This window comes from Rattus norvegicus, chromosome 5 (genome assembly GCF_036323735.1).
Source record: "Rattus norvegicus strain BN/NHsdMcwi chromosome 5, GRCr8, whole genome shotgun sequence".
Taxonomy (NCBI): domain Eukaryota; kingdom Metazoa; phylum Chordata; class Mammalia; order Rodentia; family Muridae; genus Rattus; species Rattus norvegicus.
Window position 1 is genome coordinate 23,471,397 of NC_086023.1, and position 19,758 is coordinate 23,491,154.

The 19,758-nt window shown below is 39.4% G+C and overlaps 1 non-coding gene across 1 annotated transcript; it reads left to right on the plus strand.

The window, feature by feature from the left end:
- Nucleotides 1-18,184: 18,184 nt before the first annotated feature.
- On the plus strand, nucleotides 18,185-18,240 carry LOC120103251 (small nucleolar RNA SNORD73). Its single transcript, XR_005505334.1, has one exon. It is a non-coding gene; the product is annotated as a small nucleolar RNA SNORD73 (small nucleolar RNA).
- The last annotated feature ends 1,518 nt before the right edge of the window (nucleotides 18,241-19,758 follow it).

The following is a 19,758-nucleotide window of genomic DNA, read 5'->3' on the forward strand; positions in this document are numbered from 1 at the left end:
TTTCCTGGTATTACCAACCTGTTTATACTTTCTGTCTGTACCAGTTCAACATGCTAGGTTGCAATTTTCTTTAAAGTACTTAGCAGTTTCATTCATGTGTTTAAAAGATTATTTATTCCACAAAGCTCGGTGCTTTTCCTGCAGCTGAGGGGAGAGTTATTCTCCGTGTGAAGGCATGCTTTCCTGCTGTGCAGAAACACCATAATCATTGTGAGAGGGAGGTCGAGCTAACCCATCAGCTGGTGACAAGTCACAGAGAAAAGAATGAAGAAGGGACCAGTTCGTCAGCTTGTCACCCATGTAACAAGTGAGCAAAGCTGTTTAATGTCAAACAGAATCTACCGTACCACAGAATGCCCACCAAAAGACAGTCAAGCCAGCTCCAACAAGGAAGAACATCCCATCAAATGCAAGGCAGTTATTAAAAAAGCCATATTAAACATGAAGTTGATAATTCAGGGAAGATTGCCATAAAGCATAAGCTAATTGATAGAAAAATACTAAGGCAAATCACAAAACTCACTCCCTATTTTCTAAGTAAAGAAGTCATGTGAAATAGACCAACTCAGGCAGCCTAGAGAACGATTCCTGATTGACATCTACAGCCAAATGTATCCTGAAATGTTCCCAATATTGTCCTTCCCATTCCTTGCCCAATAAAAGAATAGATTCTGCCTGAGATCAACTTAGTGCAGATAGATATTAAGGTTGGCATCATAAGTCTTCTCAGTTCTCATGTGCATTCGGTCCTTGAAAGTTGATATGGATTGAATTTTACCCCATCAAAATTTTAGTATGGCTTTGTTATGGTGTGGTTCAATGGTATAATGCTTGCCTAAATTCTCAGACCCCAGGTTTGTTTCTCAGTGCTAGCAAAAATTATATATTAGAGACCTATATTCAAATGCCTTGGAATGTTACTATATTTGAGATTGGATCCTCACATGGAGGTAGTTTAAGTAAAATGAAGTAATTAAAGTCAGACTTAATCCAACAAGATTTAGAGAGAGGACATTGAGACATAGACATACACAGAGAGAAAACATTTAAGAGCATTTAGAGAAAATGGTTATTGTCCAACAAGCCAAGGAGAAGTATCTTTGGAGAAACAAATCTGCTGATGGCTTTAAAATCTAGCTCTCACTAAACCTCTGGTTTAAGTCAACTGACTAGCACGCTCTGTCTCAGAAACTCCAGCTAGTGCTGAAATGTTGAAAGGGAAACACATCTACATATTGTGGTCAGTATACCTGGCTATGGGTTCTGGCCCCGGTGCCAAGAGTGCATCTCCTTTTCTTTGTCCACATATTTAAATAAAGAAAATGCAGGGCTGTGGGTCCCTCGTCCACTCTGCCACAGGGCACAGGTGCTCTGGGAGGCAGGATGCAGAAAGTTTGACCACGTTTACCTCATGCTGTAACTGGGTGGCTGTTGGGCTGTTAAAAAAAAAAGCCCTGGGACTCTGCTCTGAGTGGAAAAGCACATTCTGACCTGTGGGAGACCGAGGGCTGGTTCAGGCCTGGGGCCCAGGAGAAAGGCTGGCTCCAGCTGGCCACTCCTCCATGGGAAGAGTCCTTAACTTGATGGTGGTAGACTTGGGCATAATGGTGGTCATGGCTGGGAGCTCAGAGAACCCTTCTACCAAAGAACAGACTGCAGCTCTGTAGGCAAAGACCTTCTCCATAGCTCCCCACAACAGATCCCTATGAAAAGAGGCAGTCCATCTTAAGATGGTTATTGCCATGGTGGAAAGGGGATATGTAAAACGATACCCTACTTCTCAGGGTATGAAATTAAATATCTTTTGCAGGGAGGAGTGTCTGGGAAGGAAAGCTTATTGGCTAAGCCCTTATGTATCTCATTAGCATGGAGATGTGTCTTGACCCTACATGATAACAGGTCACCTCCTTTATCTCAGCTACATGTAGAGGGTTTAGGGCATTGACCTTACATAACTAATAGCCACAAATCTATGGTGGACTGCAGCTAGTGGCAGGGTCCTGATGCCTGGGGACCACTCAAAGCTCATACTGTCCGTTCAGCGTCTCTGGGGCTTCTAGCCTCAGGTCAACTGGGGACCAGGCTACTTTTTACAGTCCCACAAGAATACATAGTGGGGGAAAGCCAGTCTACAGAAAAATCAATTTTAATAAATTAAGTATTGCTTTACACCCATTTTTTTCTGAAAATCAATAGGAAAAAAGTTGTTAGCAATAATAAGAGATAGTAGTAATAGTAAATGTATTAATAAAAAATTAAAACTGGTCCCTGAACACAAACTTTTACTTTGCACGGAATTGGCACATCTATATTGCCACTTCATTTGTAAATTAAGTCACTTCATTTGTAATTATTTGTTATAGTAGCAATAGGACATTAGCACAACATCCTGAAATATGTCACACACCAACTGGATCAGCAAACACTGTTCCTTTTCAACCTTCTAAATTCAGTGCAGTTAATCCCATTAATTCTGTTTTAGAGATGGCAAAACTGATGTTCAGAGAATAAGCAACTCACCTATAAAAATAACTCTCAAGGCAAGTTTTGGGTGACAGTCTATTTTCAGAACATGCTCTCTTTCCTTGAAAGCATACATGTATTTTTAAAAGTTATTCTTCTTTGGAAACATAAGGGATAAATAGGAATAAGGAATCAGAAGGAATAAATGCAAGCACAGTTTCACTTAACATGACTGCTAAAGTTGGAAGTGGTTTTAGAGCTTGCCCTAAGAGCAGCCAGACCTATAATCAGTGCAAGATAAATTATCCTTATCTTTCACAGAAATTACTATAATCAAAACAGTTCTCATGTCTCATTGATGCTGACCTGCTTTTGAATGACTTGTATTTCAAACGTGAGCTCAGACATGAACCAAAGAGAAAATGGAAAATGAAGACAAGTGCACTAGCCACAGGAATTTACAGATTACCTACTGCTAACAACTTCAGGCCCAGAAAGTATAACCTGTTTTTCCCACATTATAAAACAATACTAATGTTTTATTTTCACAGATTACTCAAATTGTGGTAGATAGAAGAACTTCAAATATCTTTAGAACTTAATATAAGAGATGATAAATCAAGGCTAGCTACAAAAACAATTTTAAAAATCATTTAAATACTCCAATCACATTGACAAGTTCTAGAGAGATCAGGTTTCCTCTTTGTCATTTTTCTAAAATTGAATCTCATTAAATATGAATTTATTCGATTTAAGGTATAAAAATGGCATCTTAAACTGAGGCACACTGGAGGTTACTAATACACCAGGTGTGTCTAGAGGCTAGATATGACAAAGAGCAGGTACTCCTCACTTTCTAGAACTGCCCTGCCACACTTGCCTGAGCCCCATGATACTAATCAGGATGACTCCAGAATTCTGTGATGACACATTTGTATTACTGTAAAGTACTGGGTGGTTTTTATTTGTTCAAGAGTGATGTGAAACTAACACAGCTCTGGGGGGATATACCATACACCAAGAATCTAACAAAAAAAAAAGGAACTGATTGAGTGCTTTGGATAGTAAATGAGGAATCTCAACACTAAAGAGAGAAATCAGGTGTGTATAAAACATACCTCTATGGGTTACTTGTTGTGAAGTTGACACAAAGTAGACCCACCTCAGAAGAAGGATTTTAGTTGAGGAATTGTCTCCATCGGATTCACTTCTGGACATCTCTGTCTGTGTTTTTTTCATGGCTGATGGTTGCTAGAGGATTGGCCCAGTATGAGTGGTGCATCCTTGAGTAGATGGGACTGGAGTGTATAATAACGCAAGCTGAGCAAGTTATAGATAGCGAGCCAGTGAGCAGCAATTCCTCTGTGGTCCCTGCTTCAGCTTCTCACTCCATGCTTTCCCTCAGTGAAGGATGGTGATGTGGAAGAAAGAAACCCTCTCTTCCCCATTTGCTTTTAACCATGGTAGTTTCAACAGAAGCAGAAAGCAAACCAAGACAATAACCTAGCAAAGTGAAAATGTATGTTTTGCCAATTTTTTGTCATATATTCTAAAGATAATCTTGCACAATGGGCTCAATAGCACCAGGGTTGGTAACAACAAAAGTACCACACCATAAATAGCCACTTAGGTTTCACTAGGCAGATTCATAGAATGCAATGCAACATCCTTAAAAGAAAGGAGTGGATCAGAGTTATGCACGTTATCTGGATGCATATTTAATACAAACGGACATGGAAGAACTCCAATGATAAAGATTTCATTTACATGAATGGAAAACAGAGAAACCATTAAAAAGAAAGGGCTTTATATTACATACTAATAGAATAAATAAACACAAGTGTATAAATAACACTGACATCAAAAAGTTGCTCTAAAAACAGGCAGGTCAGGAAGAGTCCGACAGGCATCAATAGTATCTGAACTTGTATGGTAATAATGATAATAAATAATAATAATAATACAATAACAATAAGCAGTACATGGACATATGACTACATAATAGCTAAAATCACCTTCTAAGAGAAAATATTAAAATTTTAAGATTCAACATTGCAGAACAATTTTGTTCTTTAAAGGTTATGGAGATATAGACTCTGACATTTTGTGACCTCATCCTTTGTACCTAAAAATTATTTTTCTGGCTGTTGCTAGCCAGGATTAGTTGAGTTACTACTGCTGTCATGAAACACCGTAACTAAAGCAATGGGGGGAAGGGTTATTCAGCTTACACTTCCATATTACTGTCATCACCATGTCAGGACAGGAATGTAAACATGGCAGGAACCGGGAGGCAAGATGTGATGCAGAGGCAATGGCGAGTTCTTCTTACTGGCTTACTTTCCATGGCTTGCTCAGACTGCTTCTGTATAGAACCCGAGGCCACCAGCCCAGGATGCCATCATGCACAATGGGTTATGCACTCCCCATTAATCACTAATTAAGAAAATGCCCTCCAGGCTTCAGCCTGATTTTGTGGAGGCATGTCCTTAACTGATGGTCCATTCTCTCAGGTGACATTAGCTTCTATCAAGTTGACATAAAACTACCCAGCAGAGTAAGTATCTGTCACTGCACTAGAGGCAGTAGGACCTGGGAGAATGGAACCAATTTATGAGGTGGACTAAAGGTGGAACCAAGAGCCAGCTTTATTCAGAGCCTCAGACAATTTTTACTCGGAGGGTTAAGAAAAGCCACTTGAGTAAAGTTCTCATGAGTTCAACTCAATACAATTGTAAGGACAAGATTCACATGGCAAAAACTCGTTTTCTTTTCACAGAAGCATATAGATTATTTATATCAATGTAGTTGATTAACTACAGCGAGCAGTAATAAATGATGTGGCAGGAACGCACTCCTATCTGCTGCACCAGAAAGGAGCACAAAACCACAGCCTTATAACAATTCCATGATTTGAAGAAACTGAGGTCACAGTCCCTTTTGTTTACTTGGAGTGTTCTTATGAGCAGTCAGAATTCCCCTAATAAGATTCCATACGTGGACTGTATCCTGACGGGTATCGGCTGAATAAATGTACAGTGGACCATCAGACATCACTAGTACTTCGTGTTCAGCTGTCACCTTTTCCCTTAGAGGTAACGCCCTACCCGGAGGATGCTGAGTAGTCACAGTTTAGGGCTAAGATTTTAGAGCAGGGATAGGAAGTTAAGTTGGTAGATAGTTGGCCCAGGATGCATAAAGCCTTGGCTGTGATGCTCCTTATCACATTCCTATACTTCTAGTGCCCTACTACAGAGGCAGAAACAAAGATTCAAAGCTTAAGGTCATCCTCACAAAAAGCAAATTTGACAATAGTCTAAACCAGAACATGTATTAGATTTCTTCACAAAACTGGAAAAGGTATGTTTGACTACCTCTTCTCTAATTGTTTTTCATTTCTGCATGTGCACATATTACACGTATGTGGAGGTGAAAGGATAACTTTGCATAAATATTTGAAAACAGTGCAGCTAAAACTGTTAACTGTATATATCCATTTACTTGTTACCAGTTGTCCTCATCATTCCCTCCCAAATTCTCCCAAAGGGAAAGCTCGTGTGATTCTTCACTCTAGATTCATATTCGAGAACATTTGAACTCAAGGAGGATAAAAACCAGAACAGAATTAGAATGGGGAAATTCAGCTAACCATAATCCCAATGCAGCAGCACACAGTGTATGCGTTTACCGAATGAGATGACATGTAGGATGTCTCTATGTAAGTGCCACAGATAGGTGCATTTTCCAAATGACCTTCAATTCTGGACCTTCAGATGTCAAGCATCATATATATTCAGCTGAGATCAACATAGAGTGCACTGAAAGAGTCCACTATTCACTGAGCTTTGCCCCTAAGTATCACAAGTTGAAAAACTGACAACTAGGCTTTTATTAAAGCATAAATAAAAAGGGCAGATGGCAGTGAGGTCTCCACAAAGGTTTCAGAAAACTGTACTCTTTATAGAAGAGTCAGGACTTTCCTTGGAGCACAACAATAGATTACTGAGCTCTGGAAAGAATAAAAATCTTGTGCTCATTTTTACCCTCAGAAAAATATTGATGGAGCAACATCTTCAAAATCAAGTTGGCATACTGTGGTGGACCTCAAATCTCAACTCTGTACATTCCAGAGAACAGTGGATGTTATTTTACAAAAAGCTGCAATTTCTATACCTAATTAACAGGTATAGGAAAAACAATATTGAAGCCTGGTATGTGGGTTTGATAATATTATTGAGGTTGCCCTTAACAAAAATGTCATGTGTTGCACAATCTATCAAGAATAAGTCAATCCTCCAACAGTGCTTACCCATGTGCAGGTTTGCTCTCTCCATGGTTGTCATAAATCTCATGTGTGTCAATAGCTCTATTAATCATTATTAATTACTGAAAATTTAGGTCTGATATTTGTAAGCATGTATTTTGCCAGGTTGAATCCCATAGTTATAGGGAAATAACCCAAAATAATATGCATTTACTGACTGAGTACATACTGAGCATTCTTTGCATACTCAGAATTCTCACGTTGGATTATAGTAAGATATTTTTTTCAGGGACAACATGTTTGGCAGCAGTAGCATGGAAACTGCATAGTACTTTTAGATTTTGTAGAATACTTCTTTAGGTGCTAACTTTCTGTTTAAAATGTTCTTACTACTTTCCAGAAAACAGAATATACCATCAGACTCAGCCTTCACTAGTAAATTAGGGGTTCTGTTCTATTTCAATTCTAGTAGTTTACCAATTACATTACCACAACACACACAGAAGAATATGAGTTAGTTTTATAAGTTTGAACTGTATTCATTTTTAAATAATGTTTTTATTTTAATACAATTTTAAAATTATAGAAAAATAATGATGTTACACAACTGTCATATACTTCATATCCAGCTTCCACCATTACCAACATATCAAGGTGGTGCATTTCTTTAAGAAGCAAATGCTGACACATTAATTTTGACTTCCTTAAGGCTCACATCATTTCTAGGCCCCCATATATATTTAGGTGGTTTCTTTTCTTAGGTGTCCTATGGCTGTGACACTTTCTATAGCCCAGGCTAGCCACCTCTTGCCTCAGCTAGAATTACAGGCATGAGCCAGCACACCAGGCTTATCTTACCTTAACGGTTTTGAAATAATGATTAGAAATTGTTAGACAGGTTTTTCTACCAACTTGATCTTTCAGTCAAGGTATGAACTTGGACACTGAGTGGGTGTTTCTCACTTTCCTCTCTCTCCAGAGTCTCTGATTTCTATTTCTACACTGTTCTTCAGGAGGAATTCATTAGACACAGCCCACGTGTTAAATGAGGACAGTTGTGAGGATGAAGTGTGTATATCAAATGTTTTGAACTCAACATGAAATTCCCCCCTCCCCGTGTAATCCATGTAGTTCATGTATCTCACTGAGAACTATGGTTTCTTACTTTGAACTTTTCATTGGAATCTGATACTCTATAGTTGTGTTCCTCAAATTGATTCTTCTTTCCCCTGGACTATATCATATCTCATCTTAAATGCCCATCATGATGTAGGGCACAGTGTGTTCTCTTGAGGATTTTCTAGGGAGAGAAGCTGCTAGGACCAGCTTTGTCTTCTATTTGAGTCATCGTCCTCATCATGAAAGTGCAGTTTTTAGGAACACAGTTAGAACCCAAAACTTGTGATGTAGGTGTGCTCTGTGCTCTGGGGGCTGTCACTACTTTCCAGCTGTTGGAGCAGAGACGTGTGTGCACATTAGTCGTGAACAAAGCTGGGCAGAATTTTTACATGTATTCTTCTGTATGTATGTTACATACACTATGTATGTTCACACTCTCTCCAACATGGATCATTGGAGTGTCTCTTCTTACATGCTTAAGTTTTCCACTTCTCAGTGAGAAATCTGGATTCCACCATGGTAAACATTTGCTGCACTATTCAATTTCAATGTCAATCCACAGCCACTTTGGAGCTATAACCTGTATCCTCACAGGAAGCACTTTTATCAACTGGATGGCATGCTTGTTCTAGACTTCACTCTATCCTTACTTGGGCTATGCCCCCTCTGCACATATGGACACACCATAAGCTTTACTTCTTAGAGAAAAAGAAGCCAGAGGTAATTTACCAGTAAACTTAAACACTTGGTTATTTTACTTACACATGAGAAAAATAAAGCAGGCATCAAAAGCTGGAGTCTTACTTCTAATAATCCCTACAGGAAACAACCCTCAGAGAAAGGAACAATGCACCATCTAGAAGGAAATAGTTTCTTGTACTTCAAAGAAAAGTTTAGAGCCGAAGTGCTGAACGTATTGATTTTCTTGAAGCTCAACTCTCAGTTGCCACTGTGTCAGCAAACCAGCTACAAGCACACACAAGTGATCCCTGAGGATGGAGGGGTTTTGCTAGACACCAGAAGACTGGAGAGACACACAGGCAGTGTGTGTAATTTGTCTTCTGCATTCAAGGCAGCTTCATATTCAAACAGACACTGAATGTACTTTTTAGGTAGCAATAATCATTGTGAAATAAGAGCTTAAAACTTCAGGGAAATATTTTCTTTGTGAATTCAATTTTTGAGCTATTCTAATAATGTGAGACCATTACTGATTGGAAAATAATCCCTCACTCCTGGAAACTAAAAGTAGGGTAATTCTTTAGTTACTAGACATCTGCAGGCATACATACATCATTTTCTTTTGAAACAAGATTTTCCAAATTCTCATTCTCTCTCTCTCTCTCTCTCTCTCTCTCTCTCTCTCTCTCTCTCTCTCTTTCTCTCGCTCTCTCTCCCACTCTCTCTCTCATTTTTAACTATATGGCATCCAATGCCTAGAACGTCTATTTTTGAGGTGGTAAGTAAATTAGCCATTTCTATGTATTACTGTATTTGTCATTATGAATAAAGTCAGTGGGTTAAATGTATTTTATAATGTATTCTGTATTAGTTCAAAGTAGAACGGAAGAGTAACAAAGCAATCCAATTTTTGAAATAGCACATTCTTTCCCCAGTAGAAGTTATGTGATCAATGCATACTGATTTAACTATGTTGAACTATTCCAGTTAGAACAGTAGGAAGATTTTTTTTTAAAGCCGACTTCTTTGAAGTTGTTTGGAAGTGCAAGAAATGACTCTCAAAAAATAAAACAAAAGAAGTAAATTCTGCCTTCATCTTACATCTTCAAATTGCTCTTCCTCCTTTTTTATGTGCAGAAGGAACAAAGGAAAATGAGCTGCTTTCTGATATATCTGTCATCATGCCCTTGAACTGACTGATCTCTACAGAAACAACAAATTACTTTAAGATCAAGTGGCACACAAAAATGATGGCTTTAGAATTTATCCACAGATCCTTTGTCTAATGGCAAATACATCTCTAAACATAGCTCCTGTACTAACTGTAAGTAAAGGCTAGACGCTGCTCACATTCCAGGTTAATGGGGATTCTGGAATTAGAAGTGAGATCAGAAGAAGAGTGTACGCAGTTGACTTGTAATGCCTGGCAGCAGGCAAGCAATGTGGAATCACGGCAAAATCACTGGATTTACTTTGTCTGGTGTTTAATAGTAACTATTTATGGTGGAATTGGTGCACGTTTTAGAATCCAGATAATAAAGCTGTGTTACTTTAATCTGAGATTTTATGTAAAACTAGTTCTGGTTTTATGCCCCCATAATGTCAATTTCTCTTTTCTTGATAACTCAGGATCATAAATTGTATCACATAAAGTGACTGTAAAGTACAGTGCTTCTAAATAATTCTCCCCAAAACCAACAGTGGTAGCTTGCAGGTTGCATGGGGACAGATGCTGTCCTATCTAGGTTCCTGCAATGATAGTAAGAACTTAGCATACCATAATGCCAGAACGTGCATCTCACCCCACAGGTGTCAACAGGGTGGGAATCCAAAGACTTTAACATGGTCCTTTCCATCTGCCCATGGCCTAACTCTTGGCCACTCCTGATCCACTACCTGTCTCTCTGTCATTCTGCTACATAAGTCTCTAAGCAGGGCTTGTAGCATGGAGTCTAATCCTTCCTGAGGCTTAGGGAGTTACCAATTCTTCCACCTGACCTGTATCTTATCTCAGGCATTTGCTCCAGTTCTTTGTATAGAATGATGTAGTACCTCCAGGTGACATGCACACGGCCTCCCAGTCACTTTAAACCTCCTTGAAAGCATTGTATTGCCTGAAGCAACATAACAACTGTGCAAAAAGTTATTAGATAATGGTGTTTGGAATAATAATAGGGGATTTTCTGCATGTGATTTGTGCAGTTGTAATTGATTTCCTAACAATTTCATTCCATGGTTAGTCAAGTCTGTGAGAATAGGACCTAGAGATACAGAAATTTCTTTTTACTTTATACACCATAGTAGAACATAAGGCATAATGGTTGAATGTCACACTTAAAATATTACAGGACACATAATAGATGGTCAATAAATAGGCTAAATAATTAATAAAATACTATTAGCTTTAGCTTCTGTTGGAGTTCAGACTCTAAAACAGCATCTCAGCTCAGATCCCAAAGGAAGAGACTACCATGAACAGCTCTGTGGAAACCATGGAACCACAGCAGCTCTGTGACTCCAGGTCTAAGCCCTCACTCCCACTTGACGAGTTATGAACACTCTTCTGAGCCAAGAGCCAAGGAACGAGATTTTGGGTAAGGCCAACCCAAGGCAAACTACGTTGTTTGTAATACATTTTCTCTGAAAGTAATCTGAACTCATGGACAGAGCAAAGCAATCCAAATGAGTCGACATGCTCTTTTACCGATATCTGATTGACCTACTTAAAGCCATACCTTCATGTAGTAGCGATACTGTAACTTGAGCCTGCTATTCTATTCTAAGTATTTTTGTAAGATTTATTTCTATTTTTTTTGTATTTGTTTGTCTCTATGTGTGTGTATGCAAGCATGTAAGTATGTATGTATATATGTGTGGCACATATGTACAGGTGTTTACAACAAGAAGAGAATGTCAGATTCCCTAGTCAATTAGTTGCCTGACATAGGTGATGAGAACCAAACTAGAGTCTCTCAGAAGAATACCAAGGGCTCTTAGCAAATAAGCCATTTCTCCACCCCCTCAGATTATTCTTGTTAAACTGGAAAGCAGACCTAGTACCTCCTAATGTCTCCTTCTACTTTCAAGGCAAAACCGGAGGAATCTGAATCTGACAAAAAGCCAAGAGCAAACAGAATGTTTTTGCTTTCTCTCTAAAGGACATCATCCATCTAGAAACTTCTCTGGGTGGGGACCTTTACACTTCACTTGGCTTCCTACTGGACATGAAGGTCTTGGTTCATTGATGACTGTAAGGTACCCAATAGGGCACTGGGGCACAGTGTGAGCAGGGCAGTCACTCTGCTTACTGTCTCTCAGAGGGACTCAGACTGTTTAGATCCAGATTCCCTGAGGGCAGCAGCAGCAACATTTAGGAACTGGATTAAAATGCAAAAGCTTGGGTTCTTGCCAGTGAATGTTTGCATCAGAAACTCTGGAGGAGATCCCAGTGCTCTGTGTTCCTACAAGCTTTCCAGATGATTCTAATGTACCCAGGCTTGATAATCACAGGTTTAGAAGAATTGTGGGACCTCCCAGGACGCTGTTTACAGTATTCTGATGCCAGGGTAGTAAAGTACACTAGGAAGTTACAGAGCACACCACCAACTATCCTGGTTTGTTGTCCTTGTTTGAGTAAAATCCTGAATATAGGAAGAGTCCAGGATTACAGGAAGAGTTAAAAGTATTGCTGAACATTGCAGTTAAATTTGGCCCTCCTCTGTCTCCCCTACTAGCTAACCAGACAAAGGACTGGCTGTGTTGAGATAAACCACATTATTTTATCTACTACACTATATTGTTTCTTGACTGGGAAAAAGATAAGAGAACTGAGGAGAACTCTCTGTCTGTCTCAAATATGCTATATCTCACACACCTTTCTCTACATCTTCCTGTTTCAATTCTTAGAGATTCTATAACAAGTTCTTAGAGCAACACTATGACTTATGGGCATGAAAATGTTGGAATTGCCTTATTATAAAGTAAAATATCCTAGGCTAAATTATATTCATTATTTTCCCCTGTCAAAAAGCAATTGAGCCATTCCTGTGAGCCTACTAGCTGTCCTGATCAATAAGCTTTATGTCTGCTACACATGATGGATTCTGTCTGTGACCCCAAACTGGCATCTTGACCCAGAGATGCATGTTTATCTGTTGACTGTTCTTCTGAACCAATTAGATTTAGTGGCGTTTTATCCCTTATATTCTATAAGACTCTCCAGAGATTAATGTTATCACTGAATTGTTTTATAAATAATGTTTCTAGCTTTATCTTCAACTGATACCTTTGGAATTATGTTTGGAATCACTCTCTGGGACCTACATATTCTCCTAGGCCACACTCAGCTGAGTCAACCTCAGCTTACTGATCTAGGTTCTTGGTTCTTGGCCTACCACTACTCATCTAGAACTTCAGAGAGCTACCTGACTGCCAAGCCCTCTGTCTTGACGTCAGTATTGCCTGCTGATGCAGATATAACTGTTCACATTACCTAACCTAAGTGATTGACACTTAAATTCTTACATTAAAAACGTTTTCTCTGTGGGTCTACCTCTGTCTGTCTGTCCACCTCCCCACCTCCCTCTCTCTCTCTCTCTCTCTCTCTCTCTCTCTCTCTCTCTCTCTCTCTCTCTCTCTCTCTCCCTCTCTGACACACACACACACACACTGGAATGTTAAGCCTGTTTCAAAGATCATTCTGACCTGATCAACCCAAGCTTCTGCTCACCTCCTCAAAGTAAAGCTGAGATACTTCCCAAGCCCTTTGAGCTCTCAAGATCCCTACCACCTCCCACAGAAGCTAGCTCCTGAGAACTGAGTGTGGCTGCTTCACATTGCATTTTGGACACAACCTGCTACTCCTTACAGCACCTTGGGGAAATTTATGCTTGTTCTTATTCTTTGGGCTAGAATCATTAAGCAGATTATTTAAGGATACTGGTCAGAGGCAATGTAAGTTGCATGTTCTAGATCCAAGCATCTCTGGTGCAGAATATTAAATCTTGCTCATTTCTCAAGAAGATATAAAAGAGCATGTGAACTTCTCAACAAAAATAGAACTAGGTTCTCTAAGAACTAGTGGTATATGATCTTTATTTATTTTTACTTAAAATGAGAACTGTTCATATTTAATAAGGACTTGAGATATAATTGATTGTATTATATTAACAATGTTAAATATTCATGAACATATTAGCATACTATTTACAACTTTTTCAGCTGGAAATAATTTATTATAATCCATTTGCAACTTCTGAGAGTACATTCAACAAGATACTTGCAAAATCAAAATGCACATGTGTGAAAGCAAAACGAAAATGCACATGTGTGAAAGCCCAAGAAAGCCATTGTGGTAGTGATTATGCAGCAGTAGAAAATGTATACCTCTAGACAGACTAGAATTATAGTGATTTCGAAAACCTGAGTAATAGGAAAACATAAATGGAATTTGTAGGATGGCACATGTCTACACCCTCTGTCTTCAAGTTAAAAGGAACTTTTGATTGGTGAGACAGGTCAGCAGGTAAAGCACATACCCCACAAGCTTGAGGAGCTAAATTTGGATCCCCAGGAACTATACAAACGGTGCGAGAGTGCATTGACCCTCAGTAATCCCTACACAGAGGAAGCAGAGATGGGGAAAGCTCTGAGCAAGCTGCCTAGACAGACTAGAGGAGACAGAGAGTTCGGGAGGTCCTGAAAGACACTGGCTAAATATAAAGTGATTAAGGAAGTGCCTGCCATCAACTGTCTGTTGAAACTTCCACATAGGTACATATGTATGCACATACATGTACGTACAAGTATTCATAGATACATGCAAACCACACACACACACACACACACACACACACAACTGATCCAGTACTACTCAAATTTTAAGTTTCAATTTTCAGATGCAAATAAGTAAGAGAGAAATGTTGCATCAAATCCTTCATTTCCAAACTGCTCCAGTTTGTACCTTTCCCAAATAATACAGAGACAGGGAAATCTTTGAATTCTGTTCATCCTACTAATGCAGGAAATACCTTTAAAACTTTTCCCAGGAGCAACTACTCACTCAGATTCTACAAGAAACCATCTGTAGCCACATGTCTAATCCTGAGTTGTCACCTTCTGCAGCCCCATGCATGAGATTCTGAGATGCCTTCTCCACTTATTTGCTAAACATGGGATTTTATTATTTTGCTTTATTCTTTGCCCAAGAAATTTCATGCATCTTACATTGCCAGCGGGGGTTAAATTGGCATTTTCTACAGGCAGAGTAATACTCCTTTAAATTGTACACAGAGATTCACTTTGAAACAGATTGAACAACTCGCCTAACATTAAGAACAAATTTTGAAATGGAAACAGCCTAAGTGAGCAAGAGCACAAAGTCTCCCTGATCCATGTCATGGGAGGCAAGAACCACAGTCAATAACCTGTGCTATGGCTTGGGGCACTGACTCCAAGGGCCGAGTGCTATAGAATAGTATGTTAGACATCCATTGCCGCAGCAAGTACCTAAGAAGAACAAGCCAGGGGAGACTGGTTTGGGCTTATGATGAGTTTCAGTCCAGGACAGTGAGCATTCCAGAATAAAAGCAGAAATATTTATGTCATCATGGCCTGGCAGCCATCACAGGCTACCTGCAAGGCTGAGATTCTCTTGCACTTACCGTCTAGTTCCAAACAGTCTGTCACCCTTTATGCCATATCAACCTGCGTTCACAGTTGGGTGTCTCACTTAGTTAACTCTTTCTAGAAACACCAAAGCATATGTACCTAAGAAGCATGATTTGTTCAAACAAATAAGGAATCGATATTGACCATCGTAGCTTAATTCCCATTTCATTGTGTTACTGGGAGGTATTGGGACCTTAAACGAGTGAGGTATAGTGGGGTAGTCTTCTTGTCATCATGATTGTACCTTCGAAGAAGACTCTATTTTTTCCCTTCTTTCCTTCCTTCCTGAACATAAAGAAGCTTCTGCTATATACATTTTAATGCTGATGTACTAGCTGGCTATGGGCCCCAAAGGTATAGACTCCAGTGGCCATATATTAAAACTACAACATTTGGAGCCAAAATAACTTTTTCCTCATAAATTTATTGTCTCAAATATTTTGTTAGAGTAATAGGACATTTCTTAACACAGTTACTTCAAATCTATCAGACATCTTAAAGGAAGACAGCTAAGTTAATCATACTATAATTAGGAGACTAACAGCAATTGTTCTTCTTAGGACAGAACCATAAAGGGAATCACATACTACAGGTTTATAACGAGATTTTTGCTGGTCAAATATTTGTGTGTTGCATGTAGTTTGAAATCTATCATTAACGAGGCAGGTTCTGCAAGTAGGCTCTAGAAGTAGTTGTCAAGACAAAAACAATGTGCAGTGAGAACACTGAATTATCAATCCTCCCAAAAGAATATTTGCATTTGCCGGCTTTCTCCTCTCCAGCCTAATACCCCAACCTCAGAGCATCTCAGCATATGGCAATCTCCCCAATGCGAGGACGGTATTACCCTCTACGTTGAAAATCAGAAGGCAAGACATTAAGGACCACTTCCTTTTTAAAACACTAGAAGGTAATAGTCAGCAGGAGAAATAAAATGGTAAACGTCACTGTTGATGCTTCCAACCAAACCAAAGGAAGATAGAGAGGTTGCCAAGTAGAGGGGATGCTAACCGGAGGCAGGACTCAGAAGAGACCTGTCTTCACATTTGTGACAGGTAGCAGCTTGGAAGTGAGAGAGCAAGTGCAAGTGATCAAGAATTAGCAATAAAGCAAGAATGCTTGTGGGGAATTTAAAAATCAAAATCAAAATCTTTGCACCTCTGAGACTGGCACAGAATGGGATTTGCTAATGAAGTACCCAGTATGATGAGATCTTCCCACACTGCCAGTAAGACCACAATTCATGCCAAACTCCTGAGATGGGTGTGTTCTGTCTATATATTCCACAATTAAAAATGACTTCAGTGTCTAAGCAGAGAATCTAAAGAAGCTGGGTAAAACCATTTGGAAGGAAGGGGAACAAGGAAGGTAAGAAATTAAAAGTTGTGTCTTAGACAAAAGCATGGAATGTGTTTCAAGGCTCTAAGGATGAAAGATCTGCAGGAGTACCCAGGGTTGCCACTGGTCAGACTGACCAAGCAATGCTTTGTGACCTTACCTGACTCCAGTTTTCAAAATAATCAATCTGCTTTCAGTTTCAATATCAACATATCACAGGAAGAATATGAAATTGAACTATGCATAGCAGACAAAAGCTGGACAAAATAAAATGTTAGCAACTTTCCTTGGGCCTATGAAAGAAGTGACCATTCTAGACAGACAGTTGCCCCACGACACAGAGAACTGAGTGTACCTTGGGAGGTGCAGAAACAGATGTGTGGCAAGCCATGGTAACCCTGAGCTGCTATAATGGTTACTCAGGAATATTTTCCGAGCTGAACACAGTATAATGTCTGCGGCATTAGGGAAAACCCCTCACTTTCCTGTGTTTTCCTTTCAGGAATTCCTCCAAATTCTTACATTTGCTTGTCAGTCTTGTCAAAAGGACTGAAAGATTAACCACTGTCAAGAATGCTCAGAGCTCTCTTCAAGAGAAGGAATGGCTCAAGATAACAATTCTGAAACCTTGTCTAAACTAGATGAAAGGCTTGTTTCTAACTGGTTCTCTCCAACCTAATTCACCAAAACCAAAAATCACACACACACACACACACACACACACACACACACACACACACACACACATACATACATGAAAGACCCAAACGTGGATTAGGAGAAAAATAAACACTAAACACTCCATAAATACTTAACACACCAGTGTTAGACCTACAAAAGACAGGAGATTAAAGGGAGCTGAAGAGATGGCTTAGCCACTAAGGGTCCTGTCGCTCTTGCAGAGGACCTGAGTTCAATTTCAAACACCCATGTCTGATAGTTCACCACCCCCTGTAACTCCCGTTCCAGGAAATCTGACACCTCCTCCTGCCTCCACAGGTGCCTGCACTCACATGCACACACCCACACAGAGATCCACGCACAGACACATACACAAAAACAGCTGTCTGACACATACATTTAATTTAAAATAAAGCCTTATATAAAAGGCTTGAGCTTTAATAGGATGATTAATTTTAAAATAGTCTCTTTCTCCTATATCTGATCACCACTACAGCAAAGCTCCATTTAACATTGATTTTTCAGTTGACTCAACTGGAAGGCAAGACCCACACTCTGAGGAGAATAATTAGGTAAGTTCAGGATGAAAACCAAGATGCTAGAGGAATGTAACGGCGGAGGCAGGGTCTGTAGTTACAAGAAACAGTAAACACAGCCTACCGTCAAGTCAGAGCCACCTAAATACACAAATCTTCACACTTTTTAGACCCCTGACCCCAGTTCTCATCCATTCAATATAATACATAATCTAGCAAAAAATAAATTTACAAGGTGTACTAGAAGGTATAAATCTCCAGTACGAAAAGGCAAAGAAACCATCAGAACAAATGCAAATCCGACAGATGTTGGAATTCTCAGAAAGAAATTTAAAGTAACAATGATTAACACAGTAAGGGTCATAATGAGGAAAGCATGTGGCATGTACAAACAAATGATAATGTAAACAACAGAACATATTAAGAAAAATCTAATGTGTGATGAGAAAATGTTTCGGTCCCAGTTAATGACCACTGATAATAACTGTAAAAAAGAAAGAAAGAAAGAAAGAGAGAAAGAGAGAGAGAAAGAGAAGAAAAGGAAAATCGAAATCCAAAATAAATACTAGAAAATCAAAAACGCCATAGCAGAAACACTGCCTGAGGAAGGCCCATTAGCAGACAGACATGGCCAAGGAAGGAATAAGTGGATACTGAAGTAGGCTCACACACATTTGTCTAACTGAAATGGGCTTTTGAAAAGACAGGTCAGTAGGGTAGCTCCGTGGCTAAAGCGCTTGCCATTAAGCCTGGAGAAGACTTGACAGGAGGAAGGAACTATCTAACAGTATCTGCATGTCGTTCTCTAACCTCAACACCATAGCATATGTATTCCCAGCATACAGCATAAATATAATAATAGTCTTCTTAATAATTAAAATTAGGGCTGCAGAGATGGCTTAGAAGTTAGGAGCAGAAGATGTCCGTCCAGAGGACCTGAGTTCAATTCCCAGCTCCCACATAACCCTTTACAACCATTCGTAACGCCAGTTTCAGGCTATCCAATGACTTCTTCTGGCTTCTGGGCATCAAACAAACATGAGCCCAGATGTTCATGCAGAAGCCCTTGCCCCCATATACATACAAAGAAATTCGTATAAAAATTAAGAATAGGGGAAAACCAGAATAGAATATGTAAGAATTATGGCTAACTTAAGAGGTATAACATGCAAATAATCAAAACACTGGAAAGAGAAGAAAGAACAGAACAGAATAGATGTTGGAAGTCATAATTCTGAAGAACATTGTAAATTGTGACAGACTCCAAGCTACAGAACCAGATACAACCTCAGAGAGCACCAGGTAGGACAAGGACCGAGAGCCTATATCCAGCTTAAGATCCTCAAATGATGCATGCCAGCTGTCACCTGGTAAGTGGAGCAGTCACCTGGTAAGTGGAGCAGTCACCTGGTAACTGCATGTCAGGCACTGAGCTGAGCCATCTGAAACACTGCAGATCCTGACTGACATCTTGATTCCTCCTTTTGGCCTTGTACATCAGGTTGTTCACAAGGTCTCCCAATTCTCTAAAAAATGTCTCTCTATTTCTCGCTCACCTTGCCTTGCTATTGCTTCTGCCCTGGCACCAGCCCTTAATCTGTTATTCGGAACTAAGTCAACAATCCATTTACCTTTAATCGCTTTCATTCCTACAAATGGTTACCAAAGTCAAGTCACGGACCTAAACACTCAGCTGTCTTTTCAATACTTGAGAACAGATACCACAGCTCTATTCCTCTCACAATAACTACTTAGACCTTTCTTAAACAAATCTCATCTGCAATACTCTTGGTAGCATATTCCTTCTTTCCAGGCTCTAGGATTTCCACACTTCTCACTAAACTTTAGCTGCGTATATTATATGGCATCCAATCATACAAATATTGACAATCATTAGTCATCAGGGAACGATCAAGACATTCTCAAGAGTATTCCCATCAAAACCTTTCATGATTTAAAGAAACTAAGAGGCTGCTTAAATTTAAATTATTGTTTACTCCACACTCA